Source organism: Xiphophorus couchianus, chromosome 21 (assembly GCF_001444195.1).
Source record: "Xiphophorus couchianus chromosome 21, X_couchianus-1.0, whole genome shotgun sequence".
In the NCBI taxonomy this organism is placed as follows: Eukaryota; Metazoa; Chordata; class Actinopteri; order Cyprinodontiformes; family Poeciliidae; genus Xiphophorus; species Xiphophorus couchianus.
In genome coordinates, this window is record NC_040248.1 from 22,731,835 (window position 1) to 22,753,996 (window position 22,162).

Below are 22,162 nucleotides of genomic sequence, written 5' to 3' on the forward strand. Positions count from 1 at the left end.
TTAAGATAACTAAGTTAAAAATACTGTAAAGTTACCTTTAAGGCACACAGGCCCGCTACATATGAGGCACGAGACAATTCCACTCAATCCAATCAGTTTATTTATTTCAATTTTCTAGTCAGAAATATATTAATTTAAAATCACTCACACATTAAAATGACATTTACGGCTCAACTCGAAGCTGGCAGGGACCTACAAAGGAAACACAGCAAACCAAATAAAAGAAAATCGTGCACCAAACCAAAGAAAGTACCACCACCCGGAAAGTCCACCACCAACACCACGAGCTGGCCGTTCCTGTCAAAAAAAAAAAAGAAGAGACATTCAAATTACATACATTTCTTGGTTATACAGTTCAGTCCTCACAAATCAAGCAATAGCAGTCCAAGTTAGGAGTCCGTCCTGAGACGAACCGCCGTGCCACAGCAAACGCCAGCCAGAGCGGCACCAGAGGGATCAGGACGAGCTGGTCATAAACCAGCCTGAATCAGCCACACTGGACGAGAGTCAAAAGCCAGCTTACGCCGACCAGGACAGCGGGTATGAAGCCGACAACCAGGGCGACGGGTAGGCCGCCGTCAGCCGACGACGAATAACCAGGTCACAGGCGGATGGACCGTCAACCAGGGACAACAGAGTATGGGCAAGCAGCCGGCCAAGGACAAACAGCAGCGTCACTGAGCTTGATGCGTTATGCTTCTGGCAGGGAGAAGAAGCAGTCAGCTGGTACAAGTCACCAGAAGAAGGCTTGAACAGCAATTAATGTATTAAGCGCGTCAGTCGTATAGCACCAGTAAACAGTGAAATCTGAACCGGAAGGAGAACGTGTTGTCTACCAGGTGAGGGAGGGCCCTTTATATACAGACAGCGCTACAACCAATTAAAGTCAGGCACTTGTGTGGTGCGTTCAGAGCCCACAGGGCATACTGCCACATAAGGACATCACTGTTAAGCATTGTGATGGAGCCAGAAGACAACTGATGTGTGTTTTTATTGTCTTCTGCAGGATAGCAAATAAATGCTGAGGAAACAGTAGCCAGTGTGTCGGTCTTCTGTCAGACCTGGAGTCCCTGTGGGTCCGTAACCTGTCCATTACAGTGCCACCAAAAGCTGTTCTACACAACCATTCAGAGAAAGAAATGAAAATCAAGTTCAGGCAGTTTCAGTTTTTTTAAGTTGTCAGGCTGTAATACATTTCCTCTACCATTTGAACTTCAAAAACCATCTCATATTTAAAAGTTAAAGTCAGAAAGTTCTGAAAGTAATCTATGTAACAGACTGGTGCTTTTTTTATCTGACAAACTTCCGCATCTGTTTACATATTCAATTTTTTTTCTTTGAAATTTATGAAAATGTTATTTGTTTTTGCCTTTTTTACCTCTAACGTTAGGTTTCTGAACATCCCCAAATTACGATTTATTCAAGCAACTGGGTCACACTTTTGAGTTGTAACCTCGTGGTTTAATGACTTATGTATATCAAAGGGCTTCCACTATCATCTGATTTTGAAATTGTATCTTTATATATTTTGCATAAATGAGTTGAATGAATATGAAGAATTTTCTCTTCGCAGCTTTGATCACTGTTGCCACAAGGAATGTCAGGCCCTGCAAGTGCTCGACTAATTTATTTTTATTGATTTAAAGTAGATTTATGATGGTTCTGAAGAAGCTAATATTTTCTGAAGGTATTTTATGGAAGAGGTGCAGTTTTGGAGACAAATTGCAGCAGTAAGAAGCTAAAGGATTTTAAGTACCTCACTTGCCTCCATTAGCGGCACACAGCCTGTGTAGCTGCCATTAACTGCTGACTCTTGGAGAATGACCAACCCGCTGGGCCAAACTATAATCTCTACAGAGCCGCATGAGTCCAATGCTGATGAGGAGACAAAGGTCCAGAAGGCGTAGTCTCTGAGGAAATCACTACGCTCAGCCTTTAGCATTGTTTTTAAGTCTTGTGAGAAAGCATAAAGTAAAACCTTAACATAAATTTGATTAGTACAGTGGCATCTGGATATTTTTTATTTTCAAAAATGATTTAAGTTGAGTGCATTTATTCATAGGCTAAAAATGTCCATGACTTTTTTTTTTTCTTTACTTAATGTTTTAATACCCCTAGCAATTCACAAGCATGTTTTAAACAAAAGCTTTATTTATTTATTTATTTGAAGTTCACCAGTGTGTATTTTTGTTAATTAGTAATCTATAACTTATTTTTTGTTATGTAAGGTACAGTATGATGAAGCTTTAATTCAAAAAAGGAAAGACTAGTAAAAATGTGATTGAAGAAAGTTAAAAAGCAGTTATTCTTCAAAATTTTGAAAACCACAAAAAAGCTGAATCCCTAAACTTATCAACAATAATTAAAATGTTTAAAACATTTAAACATTTTAAATGTTTTTTTTTTTGTCTGTGACAAAAAAATGTTTGAACAGCATGATCAGGGAGCTACCAGCAGAGTGGCACTGTGGTTTAGCCCAGTTTCCTTAGCAGAGAATGGAGGCTCTTTTACGCTAACCGCCAGTTTTGGAAGGATTCTCGTAAAAATACCTTTCTGTTCCAACATTACCAAAGAAAATCATGTCTAAACCCTACTGAGACTTTCACTAAAACTGTGTTTTGGTCATATAAAACAAGGGTTGACTAGGAGCAATTCTCCAAGTGAGTGTAGCATTAAACAAACCATGAATATGTGAAGAAGCACCCCATACCCCAGGCATGGTGAAAGATCCGTGATGATGTGGGAAAGCTTTTCTTCCAAAGACCCCTACACTCCTGTAAGAGTGTAATGCATCATGTTTGTTTTGGTTGTATTTACCCAGAATGCCCAACTCTTTAGAATGCCCAACTCTTCCCGCTGAACCTATTCATTTTGAACAAGATCTACTTGGAACAGATTGTTGGGTCATTTATTTCATGATAGTTTCAGAGAACCACCCAACCATCCTCAGACTGACACACCGTTAGACTAGATGAAAGTTAGAAAATAAGTTTCTGTGGTGTGAACTCATGGTCTGTTCAACATGCCAGACCAACTCTGTCTGAGAATATGACGAACACTTTCATGGCTCTGCAGAGGTAAAACACTTTTCCAGATTAAATCACACATCCCATACAAAAGATAAGAAAAGGTCATTTGAAGTCAGACTTCAGCACATTTTGAACCATGAAGACAGATAGTTTAGCAGAGAAACAAACCCATCTATGCTCAGCATCACCTATCTAACACTCACAATGCAGTCTTGGCTCCCTCCATAGGCAGCCTAACAGATTTTCTCACCTTGCCTGATGTGTGAGAAGTGATTTTAAAAGGTTCACAGTGTGACTGGGGACTACTGCTGAGTGTTGCACTAGACCCCAAACACAAAGAAAAGTGAACGTTCTCTTTGAACATTTCATGCTGCTTCTAAATGTATCAAAACCAAAACAGTTCTCATCTTTACAGTTATTCAGAAAAGCACAAGGAGCGGGACATTTTTTTCCAAGCATATATATATATATATCATATTAAACTGTTCATATGAGATTTATTCTCTTCTGAACAACAAAATGTGACACATCATTCACTGAAACTTCATATTTATACCTCTTGGGGATTTTGTTGTTTTCTGCTCCACCAATACATGAACACAACATTTGTGCCTTTGAAATTGACCTTAATGTATGATTATGTATCAAAATAAATTTGCCACTGTTATATGAATATTGTTTGTGACTTCATTTCTCACCAGGTCTCATAAATATTCAGGCATTTTCTACTTTTAAAATATATCTTGGTTGCTAGTTTCAGCAATTAAGAGATTAGCAAAATAAATATATATATGCCTTTTGCTTCTACAGAGCCATGAAGTTATGTCACATAAAGATCTATTACAAAAGCAAGGTTATAAGAAGAGCAAGGTCTTGTACTTCACTGTACTCATATTTTCAATGTATGATTGATCTTAGCATATTTTTTTTAAATTATTTTTTAGATCCAAGTTGTAATTAGGTAATACTAATAATGCTGGAGGTAGCAAGAATCGAAGAAATGTTTTAAAGTAAAAAAGTACAGATTTGAATGAAAAATTGAGATTTAATCTATGTTCAAAACCCATAGCAGATCCCGAAGCATAAAGGTAGAGTTTACTACGGGGTGGGAATCGAGTGCTTTCTCACAATTCAATTTTTGGGGCCATAATTCGATTCATAGTAAACCTTTGCGTCAAAACAATTATTCACAAAGACCCCCTGGAGCCCACAAAAGACCTCCAGGTGGTCTTTTGTGGGCTCTAGTGTCCCTTATATGAAAGTAGGCTGACAGGAAAGGGGGAAGGGAAGAGGGAAGACATGCGGCAAATGTCTCCGGGTCTGAGAGTCAAACCCGTGACAACCGTGTCGAGGATTCAAGGCCTCCAAACATGGGTCGCGCCAACCCCTACGCCACCACGGCACGCCCTTCATGCTGCACCTTTAATTAAAACACAATAAAGATATATAATTGTTAAAGTAGTTAAAAGGTTTTACAAATCTCAAACAACACTTAAGTTGAAATAAAATTTCCAACATAATTAGGCCAACATGTTCACCTAGTTGTGTATCTTTTTAACAGCCTCACAGCGTTAACCGGACACCTCGCCTGTCTAAAGTCTTTCAGTGTACACATCAAGAAGTTAAGAAGCTGACTATAATATCATTATGAACCTATTCTGCCTCCTTTATTTGTGTATTGACTATACTGTGGAAAGATCATTGGTACATTGGGATAATCAGAAAAGAGTTTGGTATTTTGTATGTTTTAGTATTTATCGTTATGAAGGAATACAAAAATAGAGTGAAAAGCTCACTGAATTTTCCACATTCCCCAAGAGAAGAGTTGATTTGCAAGTTGGAAAGCTTGAAACCGAGCTGTAATGGGTTTGGAAGAGAGAAGGCCTTTTCCATTAATCTACCCCTTGCAATTTCTTCCTTTCTTCCAAATGAAGTGTGATCCTCCGAGTTTTCGCTAATGAAAAAGTCTGTCCACACAAAGTGAGAAATTCCCCAGAGGGGGTCCTGAACCACCAAGAGCAACATATGGGTCGGATAAAGCGGGACAGTGTACCACCGAGTACAGCAGGTGATAATGAACAAAAATAGCCTTTACAAACGGAGCTTTACAAACCAGAGGTGTCATGAGTTGGGGTTCTCCTCAAAATGCCACTTCTCCGCTCCCTGTTCGCCCTTCGCTTTGCGGGCAGCAAGCGCTTTGTGATTCTGCTGGCTGTTGACTTAAATTGGCATTTCACCCAGTGTCTCTCACTTCACTCAGTATTCCTCAGAGGCTCCCTGTGCCTCTCCCCTCTAATTCTCAGCCTTGCCATTTCACCTTTTTTGTCTCTCTGGAAATGGATTAGCCTGCTAAGACAAAAATTAAACTGCCAAATCAATTAGGAGCTTTCAAAAGCTGCTCATTCATTTTTCTGCTTGTTCATCTTGCCCCTTTCTATTCTTGTCTAGTTCCATCCTTCGATTATTGGCTGCTATGTGTCAAACTCTGCAAAGGTGAAAATTTAGAAGCGGAAAACCTGGATGCAAAGAGAGGGTAGGGTCGTAACCCTGCACTGGCAGGGTTACGACAGAGCGCCAGAGTGTTTCCTGTGAAGATGTCTAAATGTCTGTGGTGCCTTTCAGTGCAGTTCTTCAAAAGCATTTTACAGTTACAGGTTTTCATCCCCACCCAATGAAAAATGAGCAGAGTTTTCACACAAAGCCACTAAAATCTGTGTGTATACACGGAAATATCTCAGAAATGAAATGAACCAACATGTGAATTTGTGCTGATATTGGTAATCTCTTCATCATACAGTAATAATCTCATCTTTCTTCTTGCTCCTTTTAGCAACATATGAAATGTTTTCAATTATTTTATGTAATACAGTTTGTTTGCTTGTTTGTCTTGCTTTACAGTGACTAATAGAAGTATCCACCAGTTGCACCACTTTTTGTACCTCAAACTACAAAAAGTAGTAATCAAAGTTTCAACATTTAAAATAGCTTAAAGCATTTAAATGTATGGTGCGAGAAATGATAAAGAACAACATTCCGTTTTGCAATACACAAAAACATAACTTTGATAATAAAAGACTTAATCATTCTGTATGATTGTGACACTCACTGAAACACATTTCATGCACTTGCTTGGGATTTTCCTGTTGTCTCTCCATGAGATGAAAATGTTTTTACCTCATCCTCAGTTGATTACAGCAACAAACAGTAACATGTCCTCCACTCAAGTACTCCTTTTAGCTTTCTTTTACAAGAACATCCCATACTGACATTCTGATGCACTTTTGAGTGAAGAATTATTTTTCTAAGAGCAGCAATTTGGCTGAAATGCGAACAGAGCTGAAAGTACTCCAGCACCCAAAGGGCTTCTTGTAATCTGCAGCAGTTATGTATGACCCTGTGCTTGGATACAAAGAGAGATAAATACACATCTGAAGATGACGAGTGACTGCTTATGTGTGGCATGACTCTGGAAAAAGTGAAGAACCAACATTTTATGCTGTCTGACCCATCTATAGCCTGACCCTTCATGTTTTTAATGCTGGATAAAAACATCTAATTGTTCTGTAAAATAATACTTTTGCGTTTGACTCAAGTAACCTTGATAAGTTATGATCTGACATCTGTATTATGGTGCATGGACACACCATGCACACCTCTGGTACTTTATCACACTTTTTTCACTTTACATCCACACATTTCAATCTGCTTTATTGGAAGGTGATAGAGTAAAAGTGGGAAAAAAATTATGCATTTATTCAGTTTGTCCTGTGTTTGTCCATCACTGTGTGGTTTGGTTCATTAATAAAACAGGACAGATCCAGAGTGCAACTAATAACCAGGGCTGACCTTCCCTCCATCCAGGAAGTGTACAGGTCTGGAAACTGCAGCTAACGTCTCTGCAGATCGCACACATCCTAGATACAAACGGTTGGGACTTTTACTTTTAGGTTGGCATTACAGAGGATATTTACAAGAACCAGCTGCCACAGAGATGATTTCTTCCCCCAGGTTGTCTCTCTAATGAGCATTTAGGAATAAATACTGGGATTGTATTGAACAGTTTTGGTCATTACAAAAGAATGTAATAGAAAATTTAGCTGAAAAGAGTTGTTTGCAGTTTTTAACAAACCATGTGACCATGTGAAGCAACTCGGTCTGGTCAGATGAGTCAGATATTTTTTTGTTTTGCCTACATATGAGAAACATCAAATGGAGGAAACCTAAAACACAGCAAGAACAGGGAGGCTGGTCAGGATTAAAGGGAAGACGGTGCTGGAGATGGCCTGGTGATGAAGGCAGATAGATATTTATCTGCAGGTTGTGCCGTTAGTAGCACCCTGCCTGTCTTTGTACTCCTATTCTTTGGTTTCCTCCAGAGGTCCAAACACATGCATGTCTCCCTGCTGTGGGCCCGGTCGTTTGTCCTGTTTGTCTCTTTGTTGTCCAAAGTGTAGCCTGGAGATAAGCTCTAACAACCCCTAAACAGGCATAAAAAACTGCTTGATGTTTACAGACACACCCCGTCCAATCTGAGTTTGAGTTATTGTTAAACAAATATAATATAGATTCTAGATCTACAAAGCTGATAGAGACGTAACCGACAACGCATGCCACCTGAATTGGACTGTGAGGTAATTTATTTATTTTATTTTTTAATTCAAGCTATTTCATGTTGTCTAAACACAACAATTGCAGCTTTACAGGTAATTAACATAGCTCTTGTCATAAGCCAATCGGCTGTGAATGGATTAGTGTTTGCATGTGAATGGGACCCCTGTCAGCAGGGGAAATAATTAGAGGTAACAACTAAGCATGGACCCAAAACATCTTCAAGTAGGTGTCAGTGAGCGTTGTAATTAGGGAACACTCTGCAGGGCGCTTCACTGCATTTTATGTGCTTCCTGCCCATAGTGGCCTCACTTCTTCTGTTCTTGAAGAGGTCTGGGGGACAGGGGCAGATTGTTCCCAAGGGGCCTCAGCCAGTAGAGGAATTAGATTTGTAATGCATACAACACCCATAACTCATCATTGGGTATGATGAAGTTGTCCAGGCTGTAATGGATTCAGAAGACATCAAACATAACCGTCATAATTGGAGACGTGCCATTGGGTGTCAATGCAGCGTCACTTTGAAGAGGTTTACGCGTGCTGCATTTGTTCCAGGAATGTGTTTTCATCAAGGCTCTATTGTGCTCTATTTTTACAGTATGAATCATCTTGGAAAATAAATTAATAAAAAATAGTGACCTACAAATTACCCCATGTAGGCTGCAAATATGAATTTTATTTGTTAGAATTAAAATAAAAACTTTTTTTTTTACACTGGACCAAAGTCCTTGGCGTGTCCTCTGTGTTACTGTGGGTGGTGGGGGTGTCTCCACCATGACTACCAACCGGGCCAGAGTGTTTGATAATAACAGGCTTTATTCAGAGGCCTAATTACTTTAAATCCTGGTAAGCTAGCCTTGTAAGTTCTTCTTCAGTAAGAAGAACTTATTGTGTAAGAACATAATGTGTTATCATTATACATTTTAAGAGTGTGTGAAGCCTGAAAAAATAGCTATTTGTTTCACTATTTTTTACAAATTGAATTCAATAATTTACCACGTTTTGGACTAAATGTTAAAATTTCTGAAATAATTTGACAGCATGTCAGAGCCTGACATTGGAGGACACAAGGATCATTGTTTCTCTATGACAGGTTATCCTTGCACTAACCCTTAAAGTCTAGCATTTTCTTGGCCTCCGATTTTTTTTTCCTCCTGTGGTAATAATATGAAATATAGAAGAAAATATCAACACCAGCAAGGAACGTGACAAACAGCAGGAGGAAAATAATTCAGACTACCTTACTCATCTGTGGAATGTATATGTTTGCCTGTAGTTTCAGGTTTTTAAAAAAAAAATCTTCACTGTGTGTTGCCTTCGGAGACAATATGCAGGTCCAGTACTGACTGGTCTGAGCTACAGTACGGATGGAGGTCTTTGATAACAAGTTTCATCATATTGCAGGATGAAATATGAAAAAACAAGAAAGATAAAAAAACGAAACAAAACATAGACAACACCAGAAGGTAAATGGCTTTTTTGAATTTGAGTCTCAAGACTTTTACACATATACGAACAACAACATCACCAGCTGAAACACAAGTACTCCCCAACAACAGAGCTTTCTTTTAATGTAAAACTTCTTTCTTTGATTTGAAATATAAGAAGTCAATTGGTATAAACTCTATAAGGGATCGTAAAGCACAGTACTTTACAATTCTTTTTCTTCCTTTGTATTTTGTCTGCATTATGCAGACATTGCATATGTCTGTCACATATGCATTGATTTTATTGTATCAATGCATATGTGACAGATCACACTTCTTACTATTCAGCCATTCCCACCTTGATTTTCATTTTCTTCAGCCTCCCACAGTGTTGGACAAATCCCAACCAAATCCAAAAAAACCCCTTACTGCTCAGTTGGAAATGATGTGATTTCAGTCTTGATATTGAGACTGTAGCATTGTAGAATTTTTCCAAAATTCACAAAAGAAACAAAATCTAATAGAACTCAATGGGATTTTGGTGGTGAAAAAGCTCATTCCTCATTAGAGCTCTATGTCCAAGACACACTTCAAAGCAGAAACACTTTCTAAAGTTGTAACATTTAGAACAGCCGAGAAACTGTTGACTTCACCTGATTTACGCTAATTTTCCTTTAAAATATATAACCTACACAGTGATGTTGCTACTTAATATAGTTACCTACTCTATGACATATTCATATGTCTACAGATTTTAAACATATGTAGACATTATTGTCTTGCCTTGTACAGCGTTAGAACGTACAATTCTAGCATACATCCAAACTCAAATATGCTTGGTTTCATTTTTTTCTCAATTTGATTCAACTTTTCTTTTACACAAACAGTGACCATTTGTTTGAGACTTACTTCAATGCTTGTCTGACGAGTGACACTATGGGCTTTCCATTTCCTCTCTTGCTCAGAAAATGTGGAAAACACCATAGCAACCAGTGACCAAGCATTTCCTGTCTCTGATTATTAAGTTGGTTTCAATTTGCTGATTTGCAGTAGGAGCCTAGATCTGGGATTGATGTTGAGCCACTTGTTGGTATTATCAATAAAAATAGCAAATTACAGTGGCCTTCTCTCTATTCTAAGAGTCCAGTCAGTAAAGGAAACATGTTCTAAAAGAAAGCTGCAGAACCATGTGGTTTAATGAGAGAACAGTCAGAAATGTAAATACATCAATACTAACTTATGTGTTTATAGATGCTGCAACTATCTTACATAATGAAATAGGTGCTGATGGGAAAAAAATGCAACTTCAGAGTAGAAAATACAAAGAACATCTGCAGAAAAATAATATTTTTAATTCTAAAAACTAAGCAGAAAGACGTTTTCACTTGAACTCTTAAAGCTGAAGTAAGAGTCTAGATCTTATATGACCAAGAGTATCATCATAAAAGTATGATTCATAAGCAACTTTTACAATTTCTGAAAACAATGTCTAGTTAGCTGACAGTTAGTTTGTTTTAGATAAACCCAAGGAATGACAGTGGACTCCCGCCATTTTTCAGGGGAAAATTTCAACTTTATCATTTTCTCTTTTTCTTTTTCTCTTTTTTTGCTATGGGATACCCATAGATTTTATATATCATAGTACATAATTATAATATAGATTATTTTTTCTCTTTTTAATCTTTCTCTCTCTCTATCCCTCTACCGTTATAAACATATGTAGCTTATATACTGTATATATCTTATATATTAGCATTTCACAAACTTTTTCATAGCGCTTAGCTAAAATATTTGAATGAAAATGCAGCTCAGGAATCTGAACTGCCTGTGCTCAATGCCAGCTAACACTCTATTGGCTGGTTTCTGCAAATTAGCCAATCTAGGAGCGCCATTAATATCCCTTGGCCCCATAAGTGCAGATTAGGAAAACGGGTAATGCTAGCTTCCATGGTAGTTCTAATGTACAAGGTACATTTGGTACAATATTAAAGTAGTGAGTTATAAGTCTTTTTGGAGGGAGTCTCAATTCTTCTGCGAATACCAGGGGTCTACTGTCCTGGAATTTACAAAGGCATTTAGAAACAATCAGGATAATTTGCTTCTAAGATTTTAAGATTCACTTAAAAACAAAGCGTATTTGATAATTCTCTGACATGATGAGTAAACGTATCCTCCTGATTATCGTTGCTCCATCTATGAATCCTTAAAAAGACGTGAAGCATGACAAAGAGTAAAGCTGTTCCCAAGATATGAAGATGTAAAGGGAGAAGCATCAACAGAAGTGACAGTCCCCCCATCCACAGTTTGCAAAAGCATACAGAATTTGGTTACAAGGAGAGCTGATGCAACAGGGATGCAAACATGCTCATGTCCCGGCTTGTCAGATACTCCATCCTGATATCTAATTCAAAAATACCAGATTTCTTTCAGAAGATGGTAGAAATATGACTTCCAACAGCTTGTGTGATTGTTTTTTTATTACTAGTCTTTGATATCAAAATCCAATTTATACAATCATTCCAGCATCTATTATTTCACATTTATCACAGCAATTCGTGTTTAATTCCACCACTGTTGATGACAAAAAAAGGTCAACTGAGCTTCACATAATCAAAGGAAAACCGAGTAATTAAAACAAAGCTCTGGGTTTGAACTTGGCTGCTTAAAAAAGAAGAAAATGTTGTAGCACATGTCGACTTTTGAGGAAGGGTCCATTAAAACGTTGAAGGTTATATCCACTCAGAGGAATGACTCTGTCGTCTTACACAGAGTAATTACTTTTTATACTGCTGATGAATCTTGTTTCCATTCCCTTTTTTATCTGTTGTACTCCAACCTGGAGAGCGTTCGATAGATGATGTAAGAATCCCTGGTGGTTTGCGTGTGCACAGTGTGTGTCTATCATCAGGAAAAAATAAATAAATAAAAAATCACTGTTAGATCTGAATTCAGTTGATTCTTTTCCTTCGACAGTTGTCTTTTTATGATGCTCATCGCACCGGACCGCCGCCTCGGCTTTGACTGCGCATATGTTTTGTCTTGTCTTTTTGCCAAAGCTCGCTCCTGACAGAAATTTGTTCATTGTTAAATATCATCAATTTGTAATGATTGATGCATCAGAGGTTCCCTCATCTGTCTCCACTTCAGCTCAACAAGGCGCTACATGTTCACCAACAGGAAGCAGAAAGAAATCTCATTCTGTATATTTATCTCTGTCTTCAGTTATGAAACATACTTTAGTGATCTTATGCAAAGTAATAAGAAAATACATAAGGCAGCAAAGGATGTTAGAATTCTGTTTACTGCTGTATGTGGAGTAGCTATTATTTCAGGTGATATATATACTGTATTTACATATATATATACACCTGGGATTTAATAAATATAAGAGTGTATCCATCCATCCATCCATCTTCTTCCGCTTATCCGAGGTTGGGTTGCGGGGGTAGCAGCTTCAGAAGGGAGGCCCAGACTTCCCTCTCCCCAGCCACTTCTTCCAGCTCCTCCGGGGGAATCCCGAGGCGTTCCCAGGCCAGCCGAGAGACATAGACCCTCCAGCGTGTCCTGGGTCTTCCCCGGGGCCTCCTCCCGGTGGGACGTGCCCGGAACACCTCACCAGGGAGGCGTCCAGGAGGCATCCTGACCAGATGCCCAAGCCACCTCAACTGGCTCCTCTCGATGTGAAGGAGCAGCGGCTCTACTCTGAGTCCCTCCCGGATGACTGAGCTTCTCACCCTATCTCTAAGGGAGAGCCCAGCCACCCTACGGAGAAAACCCATTTCGGCCGCTTGTATCCGCGATCTCGTTCTTTCGGTCATGACCCAAAGCTCATGACCATAGATGAGGGTGGGAACGTAGATCGACCGGTAAATCGAGAGCTTCGCTTTTTGGCTCAGCTCTCTCTTCACCACGACGGACCGGTACAGCGCCCGCTTGACAGCAGATGCTGCGCCAATCCGCCTGTCGATCTCCCGCTCCCTTCTTCCCCCATTTGTGAACAAGATCCCGAGATACTTAAACTCCTCCACTTGGGGCAGGACACCCCCCCTGACCCGGAGAAGGCACTCTACCCTTTTCCGGCTCAAGACCATGGCCTCGGATTTGGAGGCACTGATCCCCATCCCGGCCGCTTCACACTCGGCTGCGAACCGATCCAGCGAGAGCTGCAGATCACGATCTGATGAAGCCAAAAGGACCACATCGTCTGCGAAAAGCAGAGATGAGATCCTAAGGCCACCAAATCGGATCCCCTCAACACCTTGGCTGTGCCTAGAAATTCTGTCCATGAAAGTGATGAACAGAATCGGTGACAAAGGGCAGCCCTGGCGGAGTCCAACTCTCACCGGAAACGAGCCCGACTTACTGCCGGCAATGCGGACCAGACTCTGACACCGGTCATACAGGGACCTGACAGCCCGTATCAAAGGGCCCGGTACCCCATACCAGGGGCGCAACTCCATATTTTTGTGGTGGATGCGAACATATCTTCGGCGCCCCCCCATATATCGAATGATGACTGAGGCCTGCTCTTGCTTTGAAATATCAGGTGTGCAGTCCAGTTCCACTGCAAAGTACTTAGAGGACTTGATCTTGGCAGATATTTTACTCAAAACACACTCTGATATTGAATCTAAAAATTCATTCTGAGTGCACCATGTCAGATATCCAGTGGTTTGTTTGGAGACAGCCTTTCTAAGATGCTCTGCCAGTGTTACATCATATCGCGCTATGAGCTCAAGGATTCCCAGAAAATTTCCATTTTTAGGATTTCCTAACTGAGAATTTTTCCCCCTTAGTGGCAAGTTTCTCTCTGCAAGGAAAAGTATGCAGTCGATAACTCTAGTCAACACACTTCTCCAGTGTGCTTTTTCAGCTGCCATGGTTTTCTGCAGTTCACTATCAATAGTTTTACCTAGGCGTAAGCGAGATGCCATTTCTTTCCACGTCAGATAAGTCAGATATGAGAACTACTGGTTTCATGGTGCTTCAGTGTTTTTGAAAGACATCGCCAGTTATTATACCCCTCCACAAGGCATGTGTCAAGAACTTTAGCTTCACCAAAAAGCTTACATGCAAAACAATAGACTCTGTTAGTATTTTTAGAATACAGTAACCAATCTCGTTCAACTTTCTCTCCATTAGACAGTAAACGAAAACAGTATGCTTTGGAAAAACACCTCTTATTCTTCTCTGATCTTGGATATGGACCATCAGAAACTTTCTGTGGGCCATTTACAACCATGTACTACCTAAATGTGTCCCCCATTTTGTGTGGTAAAGGCCATTCAGATGGTTCTTCTGAATAAAGCCTTGTCTCGGCTCTCTCCTCCGCAGCTCTGTGCTTCTCTCTCTCTTCATCATCTAGTCCTCTCTGCTCTTCCTCTCCCTCATCTGCACCTTTCTGTTTCTCATTCTCTTTTCTCGTGGTTGACTCACCATGACTGCCTGCACTAATTTTCCCCAAAAAAGAACACGATCAAAGATGGTCATCAGAAACTCAAACCATCATGGTATATAGGTTTTTGTTGCTTTCCTAATGCCTACCTGATCTCATCACTTGTCTCCTCTATCACTGACCTCATGTCTGTCTCCTTCATCCCTTGTCTGTGGTGTTCTCCACTAAGTCATGTGGTCAAAAAAGCATTATTAGTTGTAAAAATTACAGATCTTACCGTTTTTAAAAATAATGTTTAAAAATTTGTGCTTGAGATGGACTAGTTGCTCCCTCACTTCCACCTGCATTAGACCAACCTGTTGCCTTCCCCTGTCTGTCCTGATTCTTCCTCTTTCATCATCTTCTCTTCTTTCTCTCCACCATCACAGCTGAATGACATCAATTTTGTGTTAAATAGGCTTAGAAAATACAGCAGTCAAACTACAATAGAAATTAAACTTTAATTTAAATCATCTCCTTGTTGGATAACAGTTACTGATTGGACATTACATCTGATCTGACTTATCAGATACATCACAACACCACTGTAGTGGTATTGAATAAGACATTTAAACTCAAGTGTCCCCCTGCCAAAAAGGTTGGTAAAATAAGTCACCAACCTTTTTGAGTTTAAGGGCTTTAGTGACTCTGATGACTAATTTGTCTGATACACGCATGAACTTGAACAACTCATCTTTAATTAAAGAATCCATAATATATATGAGTGAAAAAATGCACCCAGGAGGGCTAAGTGTTGGACCATAGCTGGGCACTGCCGCCACAGCAGCTTTAGCTTTCCTGTGTTAATATTTCCTGAGTTTTATTTCGGTCATTCTTACTTAGTGCGCGGTTATGTGTCTGTGACAGGTTTATGTATCAGATATTCATAGAAATACAAAACAAATCGCGTCCCTTAATGGTTTAATAGGGGAGGCAACTTTTAACAGCCAAATATGGGACGATTCCGTATTAGGCTAGCTGCTAGCTTTAGCTAACTTGATTATTTACAGCCCTCCTGTCCTGCTAATACACTGACGGTACTTACCTACTATCTTTCAACCACATTGAAAGGCTTTTTTTCATCCCGCCAACATCTTTATCCTTCTCCCTTTTCCTTTTTCTGTTTTGCGCCCCGGACAGCTTTTTTTTCTGCCGCTCCATTTTGTCAAGTGCACTACGAGTGGTAGTCTAAAATAAAAAAAATAAAAAAAACGCGCCTGCATACTCTTAGGGGCGCGTGCACAGCCACCTGCATGGGAGGAGCAGAGGGGCGCCTAATCAGTGCTGTTCCCCTGTTATTGATCATTTCATTCTGTTAATTATAGAAAATGCCAACAAGAAAAAAACATTTTTCGAGACGGGGTTTTGGCGCCCCCTCTAGTGCAGCGCCCCTATGCGTTGCATACCCTGCATACCCACTTTTTGCGCCACTGCCCCATACTCCCGGAGAACCCCCCACAGGGCTCCCCGAGGGACACGGTCGAACGCCTTCTCCAAGTCCACAAAACACATGTAGACTGGTTGGGCGAACTCCCATGCACCCTCCAGGACCCTGCTGAGGGTGTAGAGCTGGTCCAGTGTTCCACGACCAGGACGAAAACCACACTGCTCTTCCTGAATCCGAGGTTCGACTATCCGACGGACCCTCCTCTCCAGGACCCCTGAATAGACCTTGCCAGGGAGGCTTAAGAGTGTGACCCCTCTATAATTGGAGCACACCCTCCGGTCCCCCTTTTTGAACAGGGGGACCACCACCCCAGTCTGCCAATCCAGGGGAACTATATATATACTATATATATAATATAAGAGTGTATTTCACTCCTATAGTAATTGAGGTTGGATATTTTGTATAAATATGTACTGATGAAGGATTTGTGTCTATGTTTGCTTTTATAAGCAGACTTAAGCTATTTTTATAAGCTAACAATAATCAGTAACAACACAATTCAATATGGCTCCATGTGATGAAAACATAAAGGAATGTAATACAGTAATAAAGGAATAGGAATAAAGGAAAGTAGACAAACATTGCTCATGTTTCAGTTAGTAATATATGTGACGCAGATAAAGGCAACTCTAATCATGGGGTTTTAGACGAGATTTAAAGAAATTCAGTGTTTCAGCTTAGAACAAACTTAGAATTCAGAAAAATTCTTCCAGGACAGGAACATTTAATTTTTATTATTACTTAGAAACTGTGGAGTACTGATTACTTTTACAAATTTAGAGCATACTTAGAAAGTCCAGAGAATACTTACTTATACTCAGCTACCAACCCTGAATAGGAGCATCTAGTTCACATACTTTAGATCAACATTATATTATTTTTCTTCTTTTGCTCTTTCCTTTGGTTTGTTATTTTGTTTATATTTCATTTCCTTTTAATTTCTATAAAGCACTTTGTATTTCAGCCTTGTTGCTGAAAATGTGCTATATAAATAAAATTACCTTTACCTTTCAGCTGTTTTGCAGTTTTATGGATGTTTGTTTCTGATTTGTGATGCATAGAAGCTGAATGCTGCTTCTCCACGTTTGGTTCTGCAGATCAGACCCGAACCAGATCCAAATTGTAGATCTTTAATGTATTGTGGTGCTAAGCCATTCAGTGATTTATAGACTAACGACAGTATTTGTTAATTTATATACATGTGATTTACTCTCTCAGTTAAAGAACTTTAGAACTGGGTGATTTGCTCTATCTTCCAGGTTTTATTGAGAACATGAGCAGCAGCATTTTAGATCAGCTGCAGTTGGAGGACTGATTTGTAAAAACAGGCCAACTCTAATTTTAAAGTCCATTACTTTAAACATACAGCATGACTGTGACAGAGTGGATTTGATACTCCATCAGAGCCAAGGGCACATAAAAGTCCAGCTTCAATCTGCAGGTGACGGCAGGTCAAGAGAACAAGCTGAGGCCTGTTGCTCAGGTAACAGCTGCAGTGAGTAAGATGTATCAGTTCTTTAGTTCAGAATGATGTACTTCCCCACCCTAGAATGTAAGGACACATTTAGGATGACAGTATTTTCCAGTCTCTGACTGTGGCTGGAGGTGAGAGGGCTTTCAGTAAAATGAAAATGATAAATAACTGCTATTACACCACCAGTTCCCAGGAAACACCCAACAGTTTGGCACTGCTCTTCATATAGGGTCAACTTGAAGCCATGGCTTACATCATGAGTAAGCCCTGGGCTCTGGCTCTTAGAATTCAAATCTTAACATGTAACACCAACAGCACCCTCAAACATGAAGCACTCAGACCAGCCAGCATGAAGAGTGCAGCAGAACAGAAGTGTCACCATCCCAAATTTGCCCATAGTTATGAGTGTGTGTGTGCATGGTTGTTTGTCCTGTTGTTTCTCTGTGTCGACCTGCACACTGCCTGCCATGTCAAATTATATAGATGTATAGATTTTTGGTACAATACTGTAGAAAATAATCTAGAACCTGCTTAGTGGAGGGGAAATTGGAGAAGACAGTGTGAAGCACAAGGACTCTAAAGGCTGCCATATGCTCAGCCGCAGACTCTGCATGCACCTTCCAAGAAATGGGTACTAGCAAGTTTGATCCACCAGTTGGGCGCCTTGCCTCGTGCCTTCTCCACCAGAACAGCCACTGTACAGCTGTTGGTGCGGCACAGTGACTGGTAGTCACTCTACGTGTCCTTTACAACTGGTTGCAAGACTCTCATCCTTATCTGCTCGATGATGCATATAAAGCAGCTATTGTTATGTTCCTATAGGAACATTGTCTACCTTCAAGTTTTTACCTGGTTGTAAAAACGGAGCTCTGTGTGGATATGTCCAGCAGACGTCCGGTTTGAGCAGGCACAGACTTCCATAGAGTGAAGTACACCCGGGTATGTGGGAACCGTAACCCCTCCACCACATGAAGGTGGCACTTCAACAACTTCACTTTGGGGTTATGGCCTTCTATAAACAGGTAAAGGAGTCATTCCCAGTGAAAACATCACATAAACAAATTGAAAAGTTTCCAAAGCAGTTTGGAGAACCAACCCCGGTGTTGCCTCAGTTACAGATGGGTATTCTCCATGTGATATTTGAGTCAGTTACAACTAAAATCAAATCAGATTTATTTGTATAACACATTTCAACAAGGTAGTTCAAAGTGCTTGACATCATAAAACCTCAAAATTCAAACCTTGAAACATTAAATTTTTCCAGGTGCCGTCATTCCTCATCAAAATATTGGTTAAGGTTTCATTATGATACAAAAGCAGCTCTAAACAAGAGGGTTTATGGTCTAGATATAAAGGAACTCAGTGTTTCAGCTCTTTTCCAGTTTTCCAAAAGTTTGTTATGGAAAACAAAGTTCTACGCTCCAGGTTTGTGGAGCGTAGAAGCTGAATGTTGGGTTCTGGTTCTGGGGATCCCCAAAATCTGACATTTAAAAAAGCAGCACCACATTTTCCCCCCTCAGTTATGGGACTTATTTGATGAATGGATCACAGCTGAAGGGATGTAACTTTTAATACACTTTCTAATGTGATCTTTTAAGCTGCCCTTATATAATGCAGAAAGCTTATCCAAATCTTTCCCCCCACTGTGTCGTATCTAATAACATTTTCATACACCACCACTATTTTAGATTACTGGGTTTAACGTGTCATATCAAGTCCAGAGCCTTAGTTTGAACTCTTCCAATTCTATGTGGTTTCTGAAGCCGATGAATGCTGGATGAACTCACTTTTCATATCTGGTCACTTTAACGTGTTTTCCCTGCTTATGCAGGGCCTCTCACTCAGGAGATCTTATCCAGTCACAGTGGGACCCGCACAGGGTGGCCCCGCTCCATTTTTCACTTTAAACGATGATCATTTTTCTTCATGTGACATTAATTTAGTTTCGGCGACTCAATGAGGCCTCTTTTTTTTTTTTTGATGCCCAGTAATTGCAGAGCATATTTTTTCTTACAAGAAGTCAATTTGAGATTTGCATGAAGTATGGCAGGGCGTCATGGTGGAAGGGTTTTGCAATAAAGAGACAAGCGATTGAAATTGAGATAGTCGCGAGCAGCTGCAGCGTTGGCTCAGAAGGCTCTCATGCAATAAAAATGAAACACAAATTGGAAAATAATGGAGGTTTACTCTGATGCTGTCAAAGAAAACTTCTACACTGTCATCACAGGGTCAAAAACTTACTTAAACCTTGTCAGGCTAGGGTAGGGGAAGAGCATCAAATGTGGGTTTATTTTCTTCCTTTTGACTTTTCTGACAAAAAGTAATACCTTAGTTGCAGGTAAAAGACATATTTTAACTGAAAGTAATAAATGTCAGGATTATTAATTGATATTGGACGTTCATTAACTCACAATTACCTTGATCGTACTTAGGCGGTGCAGGGTGACTAATGGGTTCTCTCTCGGAAAACACACTTCTGTAGGTCTAGCTGCTTGCCACATGCCAGGCTGAATGAAATATTTTACAATATTTGACAGGTAGAGGTTAGCCCACATGAGCATTTATTTTTAATATAAGGCATAGCAAAGGCTAAAACAACGGAAAGAAAAGTCCTTTTTTTCTCCCTGATGTTCTCCATGTGGAACCTGTTCCACCTACTTTCTCTGCTGCACATGATTGATCTCTAACGGTTACTGTGAGTTGAACTAAAAAAAGTCTATTAGCTAATTTTCATTTAGGTCAGAATATGATTTGCACATTGAGCTTCAGGTACAACCAATTATTAATCCACTGAGCCTCATGTGATGTCTCCCAGCTTCACAGCTGTTACGGCTTCGGGTCTTCATCTATGCATGCTGTTACTTTTTGAAATCTTTTGGCTTACTTCATATTGTCCAACAGGTTCCTTCGGTGATTTCTTGATGTTATATGTCTGACAGTGGATTTATTAATTCACAATTTAATATGGGACTAGTAATTAACTGTTTAAAACTGTATTTTTTATTTATTTAGGCTATGTTTAATGTTCAAACATCTAGGTGTGAAAACAAAATAAGTAAAACTGTAAGAGAACAAAATACTTGTTGTCACTGCACTTAAAGCACTTCTGTTTATTGATGACTGCTGTAAAGAGGTGGCTGTCTAAGGAGTGCCCCTCTGTTTTCCGTCATGGGATCGTATCAACATCACAGCTGCTTCAATATGTTTATATTTAGATGCTCCAAATATGGATTATTAAGAAATGAAAAAGAACACCCAGATACAGTGATTTAATGCGAGCGCCAGTCCCACTTTGTAGCAATGTCACGCTGAGCTTAAAATAACAAACACAAAGACAAAACCGGTGATATAAATGCAGATCAAGCTGATGGCAGCAGACAGCAACTCATTATCAGGCGTTAGAAGAATTACAGCAGAGCTTTGAGCTGTCAAAGATAACATTACATCTGAACAGGTCATATGATTTTTTTAAAATTATTATTTTATTCTTTACAATTACAACAGCCAACATATCACAGAGTGTCAGTTGTGCAAACATGTAAAAGACACATATAGCTATGTCCATAAATAGACTGAAAAAAGCCAGAGGGAAATAATTATGATTGCTTCTGTTATTTATGAATTATGATCAAATTGTCCAACTCTAGTCTGACTTCGTTCTACTTGTCTTTTAATATTTGATTTTCTTTTTTTATATAAATAGGGCCATGGTATAGTAATGCGTCTGCTATCTGAATTCTCCTTTCACGCGCAGTGATATTGAGTACGTAGTCACTGAATGCAGATTTCTATCATTTTTCTTGTGGTTTACAGAAAAGTAACAGAGTAGAGCTTCATTTACAGCTGAGACCCTCTGTAAAATATTACAGGTGCTTAGTTGAATAGTTCAAACACCAAATGTACTGTTCATCACTGCAATATTACACACAGTGGAAACTGTCTTAGGACTAGCGCAGAAGCTGACATTCATAGTCTTCCTCATCGCCACTCTAGTGGGATCAGCCAATACGCGCTGCTCCTGGATTGGCTGATTTCCATCCACTTGTGTCAAGCATCTTTCAGTAGCAGATAGGTATTTCAGCTTTCCTCACTGCTTTTTCCATCTATCCATCCATCCATCCATCTTCTTCCACCCTTCCATTGGGGTCATGAGGGCTGCTGGTGCCTATCTCCAGTGGTCAATGGGCGAGAGGCAGGGTCACCCTGGACAAGTCCCTCACTGTCTTTTCTTTTAGATTATCTCAGAAAAATTATTGAAAAGGTAAATTTTCTACAAATAATTTGGAATAACATTTCACTGAAAGTTCCACAAACACTGAACCACAATTATGTGGAGGTTCACTGTACTTTAGTTTTCCTCTGCTTAACTGTTAAAGCCAGTAAGTACAATGTCTTGTATGCTACCTTTAAGCTAGCTGTAGAACTATTCTATCACACCACTTCTGCTACATTTTCATCAAAAATCTTCTTATTTTATTTATCTATGGTGTCCTCTGTAAATTACACAAAGGTCTTCTGCTCGCCACAGATTTCTGCCTAAATGTTTTTTTTTTTTTTGGTGTTTGGGTTTCATCTGCGTTTGTATTTTTGATTTTCTTCAACCTTCCCTCCTCTGTAATTAGTCCCAGCTGTTCCTCATTCCCTTGATTACCCCTGTGTAGGTGTGCGTTGGTGGGTGGGGGTGTGTGTGTTCTCATCTGTGTCCTTGATCCCCGCTGGATCTCTACCTCTGTCTGTTCATAC

At 39.8% G+C, this 22,162-nt stretch overlaps 1 protein-coding gene and 1 long non-coding RNA gene across 2 annotated transcripts in view; one reads left to right on the forward strand and one right to left on the reverse strand.

Moving 5' to 3' along the window:
* vstm2a (V-set and transmembrane domain containing 2A) overlaps positions 1 to 22,162 on the forward strand; it is a 96,346-nt gene that overhangs the window by 36,506 nt on the left and 37,678 nt on the right. The gene's annotated exons all lie outside the window — the stretch shown is intronic.
* Positions 78 to 935, reverse strand: LOC114136935 (uncharacterized). The gene is made up of 2 exons (XR_003593889.1): positions 738 to 935; positions 78 to 297 (listed from the first exon to the last, which is right to left on the reverse strand). It is a non-coding gene; the product is annotated as an uncharacterized LOC114136935 (long non-coding RNA).